Here is a 6211-nt window from a genome sequence, read left to right as displayed (position 1 = left end):
TTGAATTCTGGTGATTTCAAAAGTATCATCAACTGAATGGGCACCCTAAATTTAGTTGGAAATGACACCTAAAATGTTTTTCTGCTGTGTTTGGTTCCAAAGTTAAGCATATTTGAATATTATTGGCGGCCATCTTGAATTTGACCTCTCCCGGGCCTCAGAGGTGAAATCTGACTTCCCTCCACATCTGAAAATAAACCTCATGGTATGTACTAACTATGGTAGAAATTTCGTGCTTTTTTCAAAAAGTGCACAATTTATCTGCTAATCCGCTGTATTATAACGCTGTCACACATCTTATGATTCCGCAAAGCCGCGATGCAGTGTATAATCTCACACTGGAGCAGTACGATGCTGCAAACATTTGGTTCTGTTTAAAAATGCAAAGGTGGCATAGAGAAAGGACTTTGTCGCGGCCCTATCTCTAAAAATAACAATAATAATAAATTTCATTTGTAACGCACTTTTCATAAAATAACAAATCTCAAAGTGCTACAGAAGGCAGTGCAGATATGCTATGCTAAGAGTTAAAAATAGACAACAAGATAAAATACATCAAAAGGCTTTAGTAAAAAGGTAAGTCTTTATGTTGCGTTTAAAAGCATCCACAGTCTGCGGTGCTCTCAGGTGGTCAGGGAGAGCATTCCACAGTCTGGGAGCAGCCAAGCAGAAGGCCCGGTCTCCCATGGTGTGGAGTCTGGTCCTGGGGGGGTTGAAGAGGTTGGCAGTGCGGCGGGTGTGTGAGGAAGTCTGAGGAGTGAGGAGTTCTTTGAGATAGAATGGAGCATATCCATGAACGCACTGATGTGTGAGGAGGGAGACCTTGTATTGAATTCTGAGTTCATCGGGCAGCCAGTGGAGTGATTTGAGGATGGGTGTGATGGTCATGCTTGCGCGCCCTCATCAGGATCCTAGCAGCACTGTTCTGGATGTATTGAAGCCTCTGGATGCTTTTACTAGGGATCCCGATGAGAAGTGCATTACAGTAGTCCAAGCTGGAGGAGACAAAGGTGTGGACGAGCTTTTCAGCATCTGCCAGGTTGAGTGATGGACGGAGTTTTGCAATGTTCCTGAGGTGGTAAAAGGAAGTCTTGCACAGATGTTTGATGTGGATCTCGAATGTAAGGTGGGGGTCCATTTTAACGCTGAGGCTGGTGACTGAAGTAGACAAGGGATGTTCTCAACGGAGAAAGAGATGCTGGTGAGGGTGGATGATCTGACCTTGTGTGGGGTGCCAACAAGGATCTTGGAGCTGTTAAGTTGTAAGAAATTTAGCTTCATCCTCGTCTTTATTTCCTCCTGGCAGGTAGTGAGTGAGGCAGATAGCAGAAGTGCAGAGGGGTGGGAACTGTCTCTGTGTAAAAAGGGCTATAGAAACAACCATTCATGCTCACGTTAACACTTCGTGGCAATTTAGAGTCATCAGCTGACCTGCACGTCTTAGGACTGAACCCAGAGAAAACCCACACTGACACGGTTGGAACCCGTAACCCTCTTGTTGTGAGGCAAAAAGTGCTAACCACGTGTTAGCGATTATTATTATTATTATTACTATTATTATTGTTATTATCAGTTTTTGGTTCCACATGGTGAATGTTAGTCCAATACCAGATCCAGTGTATCATTTTGTCATATTAATTGTTTGTACTGTAATTTTATTGTGGTGGTCTGTCAAAACATCTATTGAGCGTCTGTCCGTCCTGGAGGAGGGATCCCTCCTCAGTTGCTCTTCCCGAGGTTTATTCCATTATATTCCTGATAAAGTGGCCAACTAGTTGACTACTTATACCCCCAGCTGATCAGTACCGGCAGTTCTACATTTTATGCTTTGGTATACTGTGACTTTTCACAAGCTGCTGGTCCTCTTTTCTTCCCTGTCCATATCAGGTTCTCGAGGCAGTTTATAATGGTTCTAAATAAACTGCAGGGACAGAGTCAAAAGATGACACAAAAGAGCTTTGAAGATCCAATCCTACCTTATTAAATGCAGGCCGAGCTAGACAATGACAAGCGAGCATTGACAGCAAGCATTGCATTATTGACTAGCATACTGGATTTACTGTTGATGTCAACACACTCTGACCTCGTCACATACCAAGCATTTGGCAGGGCTCGACAGTGCGAGCGTTTCACTCGCATTTGCGACTAAAAATAGGTGTGTGCGAACTGTAAAAAATATTTAGGGGCACATGTGCGCATAAAAAAATCAGCCGAAGCAGCCTATATTTTTGTCAATAAAAAAATATGATAATCTAACTGCAAATATTGAAGGAACTCCAGCCGCCTTCCCTCTTCCCTCTTCCCCGTGTGACACGGTTATGGGCGGTTTTCCAAGCCACTGTTGGCATAATGAATATAACGGCCGGGGTCCACAGCGTAGCGTCGCGGCGTATTCAGCTCCACTGACTGCGTACGGAAGCGACACATAGAGAAGCCGAGCCGAGAGGCTGCATGTAGGCTGCATGAAATGTTAAAGCATTTTCCACCTAAGTTATTACATATATTTGAGTAATCTACAAGTTTACTGTACTGTTTGTCATCTACTCGCTTTCAAATGTCCGCCACGGACATTTAAACAATGTCACGGATAAACATGGGTAAATGCATGGAAAAAAAAATCATCACATATCACCTCTGATAATGGTTTATTCATTTAAAAACACATTGTGCTCGTTTAGCACACTATTTCATGTAGTTTTTATCTGCTGGAGGGTTGCGTAGGGGAGCGTAGCGCAACAAAAATAGAAGAGCATCCTAAAATAGAGAGTTGTCGCGCCGCTCCCGTTGCCGGTGGAGTCGCTGTAATTGATTAACAGGGGGGCGAGCTGCTACGGGACTCGCGCTGCAGACGTGTCGCGCCGCTGACGTGCCCGGTGGATCTCGGCCGTAAGTCCCACTGTCGGCAGGGTGGAAATAAGTCAAAGTGTGGCGGAGGCAGGGACAGTTTTTGCTATGGGCAAACGTCAAGTTAGTGGAGTGGACGCTGGGGCGTCCCTATTATCACGGCGGTTGTGGGTTGAACGGGGGTCAGACAGGAATACGGCGGAGGATCATAGTGCGCAAGATAATGGCTTACCGCGACAGAGAAGTCCGACTCCAGGTCCAGTAATTTCCTCTTTCGTTGGCGTCATGACTGCCCAGTAGTACCTGGACAACCGAGGCGTAGCGGCACACAGGTATGTAGCGTGTGAGAGGAGAAACGAGCCGTTCACATTTCTCTCTTGTGGCAGCCAGGTAACGGTCCACAAACCTCACCGCACTTTAGGGACTGTTCTTTACTTATGAAGGGGAGTGTCAGGGGAGGAGGGTGGCTGGTTGATTTTTATCTTATTTATTTATTTTATTTTGATCCCCCCTATGTTAATCACTTATTGATGCAGTTAGGGACCATTCTCCACAGCCAGGCTGTCGGCTGGGTGGGAATAAGTCAAAGTGTGGCGGAGAAGAGGGACCGGGAAAAGAGGCTCCGTTCTCCCCGCAGTTAGGGACCATTCGCCACGGTACTGCTGCTGGGCTGGGTGGAAATAAGTCCTGCAGAGTTTCAGAGGACCTGGAGAATGTTTTAGGATAGTAATAACATTATATACTGTAAGATAATCATATTGCAAAGATAATATATATAAGATAATAACATTAAAGACAAAATTAAATTGCAATACTTTTTCAAAACTTGATGATTTTACCTTTCTGTACATTTTGTATACAAATTCATTAAATCATTTTGCTTGTAAATGTCTATTTGCATCACGTTTATTATGGAAAATACATTATTTGATCAATTTACATTGTGCCCCTAAAGTTCTTTGTGCGCTCCTTAATTTTTCAACATGTGCTCCTTGGGAAAAAAGTTAGCGTCAAGCCCTGGTTTGGTAATGGATTTTCCATGTCCGCATACAACATGCGAGGTATCCTGGGTGCATTGGTTGTTGACTTTCTGGGACGCTGTGTCAAGTTCAAGTCAAGTCCCTATTACACGCATTGTTTGTTTTCAAAATACACCTGCGTTTTCACAAGAAATGTACCATTTGCATACAGTCTCTTTCAAAATAACTACAAATTGACATTGGTACATCACCACAAATTTACTTCTTTTTTTTCTCCAACAACACATGCACATGGTTATGATTAGCCAACACACGGACGTGGCTGTGTTTACAAAAAAAGAACAGGGTTGGGCTTTACAATCTTAGGGGATTTAAACACCTGCCTGAAAGCCGGCGGTTGTTGGACCCATCCACCACCCCTCCTGCCTGCCCTACTCAGACTTCAGCTGCCTTAAATTTCACTGTCGTCCCGTTGTGTTTTTCCCTGATGCCGCCGGGCAATGTTAAACAATAACGGCTATTGGTACCACAGGCTATTGATAGGCTTTGAGGCCAAAGGAAGTAGGGGGGCACTTCCCTCAACAAAGGCCCTCTCTGCCTAAGCTCAGACTGTCAGTATGGAAGCTCCTGTTGGCTCAAGTGAAGTGTCAATCAGAAGGTCAGAGTTCAGCCACCATTTTGACAGCTAAGGGTCAGCAATGGGTGTGTTCCAAATCACATACTTTTTCTTTTTACTTCAGTAAAGTACATTCTGTTGCATGCAGTCTGCACACAATAGAGACATACTACTGTCTCATAACATTATGCCCAGAACTCTGACCCTCTATCTCACATATCCATTGCCTTGGAGATAAAACAAAATGCCATTCACCAGCTCACCAGAGACGGAGGTCAACCTGGAGAGCTCTACTGTTGTTGTAACTTTGCAATGTATGTAGTTTAACTGTAAAGTTATAACTGCATACAAGGTAGACTCCAAATTATCATATTCACCACAGTAAAATAACAATACAGTAGCTGTTTACATATCATAATTATGAAATAAAATCTTACGAGGGCCTGTGGGTGGGATGTCAGATTTTTGATGTATATAAGCTGTGATACTACATAATGTGATATGTCACAATAGAATGGTTTAACTTTCTGCATTGTTGCAAAATACAATTTTCAAAGCTACCTAGAACTCCTCTCTCTGCATCTCACTTACTAGTTGACTATTGTATAAAACCTGGCAGCTGGTAAAAATCAGTATTGGTGAAACTACTTGTCTCCACTAACTCCTGAAAAAATGTGTAGCTCTTAAGCTGCTTAATGCTCCACTGTGTTCACTAGCTAGCAGCTAACTTTGTCAGTCTGCTGTTTGGTGTTGTACAGGTACCTTACAGTGGGTTTATCAAAATTGTTCCTGCTTTTGAAAGATTTATTAGAGGATATACATAGATATCAATTAATGCAGCTTTAAAGAGTCCATTACAGGAATAAATGACATAAGAGGGAGTTTATTAGCAGTGCTGTGGAGTAGTTTTTGTCTGACTACTGAAGTAGAACCAGCCATACATGGTCTGTTAACAAGGCATTACTGTGATTTGCATACAGGATGCATCAGACAGCTAGAGTATGCATGCATGTGTATATGGGGTCAGGGTGTGATAAAGCAGTCTGCAGACAGGATACACTGTATCCTGTGACCCGCTGTTTACCGTGACCCAATGTCTGTGTCTGCAGCCCTGCAGCTACAGCACAGTGACCGGCAGAGTGATCACTAAGCCCTGTCTGTCCCTGTCGCTCTCTGGGTTAGGGCAGACTAAGCTTTTCTTCCTCTCATTAAAAGGCATACGGGTAATCGCCTCTAAGCAGCTGGCTAACGCCTAATACCAAACAACAAATATCAGTGATGGGGATATTTGTGGACTTGTGCAATGCCACATAAAAAACACCAAGCTCTTAATTAAATTCAGTAGCACTTTATTTCATCTGGTCCGAAAAGCTTAGGGAGAATTTTACACCAGAAATTTGAATGAATTTAAGGGTTTCGTGATATCGGGAAAAGCTACACAACTTTTGATTTAAATGTCAAGAATGAACGTTGAACCTCACCATTTAAGCTAATCACACTAAATTCTTAAAGTGGTCAGAAAAAATGGAAATTGAACGTGAGGTGACAGCTCGATGACTTCATCTGAGCAACATGTGCTTTGGTGAAAGGTCCAGAACAGCTAAGGACCTTGATGTGAGATTTTTTTGTCAGCTAATTTTGTGATGGATTTTACATCCTATACGCTGAGGAGTTGTAGGGTAGTCTGCATGCTCATATGGAAGGACTATATCGCTGGATAATTAATGGATAATTAATTTTGGGGGTTGGATCTACAAAATAATTTCAAGAC

At 43.1% G+C, this 6211-nt stretch overlaps 1 protein-coding gene across 3 annotated transcripts in view; it reads right to left on the bottom strand.

Annotated features, from left to right (window-relative positions):
- The window catches only part of fah (fumarylacetoacetate hydrolase (fumarylacetoacetase)), a 625231-nt gene that overhangs the window by 171607 nt on the left and 447413 nt on the right, over window positions 1-6211 (bottom strand). The gene's annotated exons all lie outside the window — the stretch shown is intronic.

Source organism: Epinephelus moara, chromosome 1 (genome assembly GCF_006386435.1).
Source record: "Epinephelus moara isolate mb chromosome 1, YSFRI_EMoa_1.0, whole genome shotgun sequence".
NCBI classification, from domain to species: Eukaryota; Metazoa; Chordata; class Actinopteri; order Perciformes; family Serranidae; genus Epinephelus; species Epinephelus moara.
Note: the sequence above shows the minus strand (reverse complement) of the source record. Positions and strands in the feature narration are given on the sequence as shown.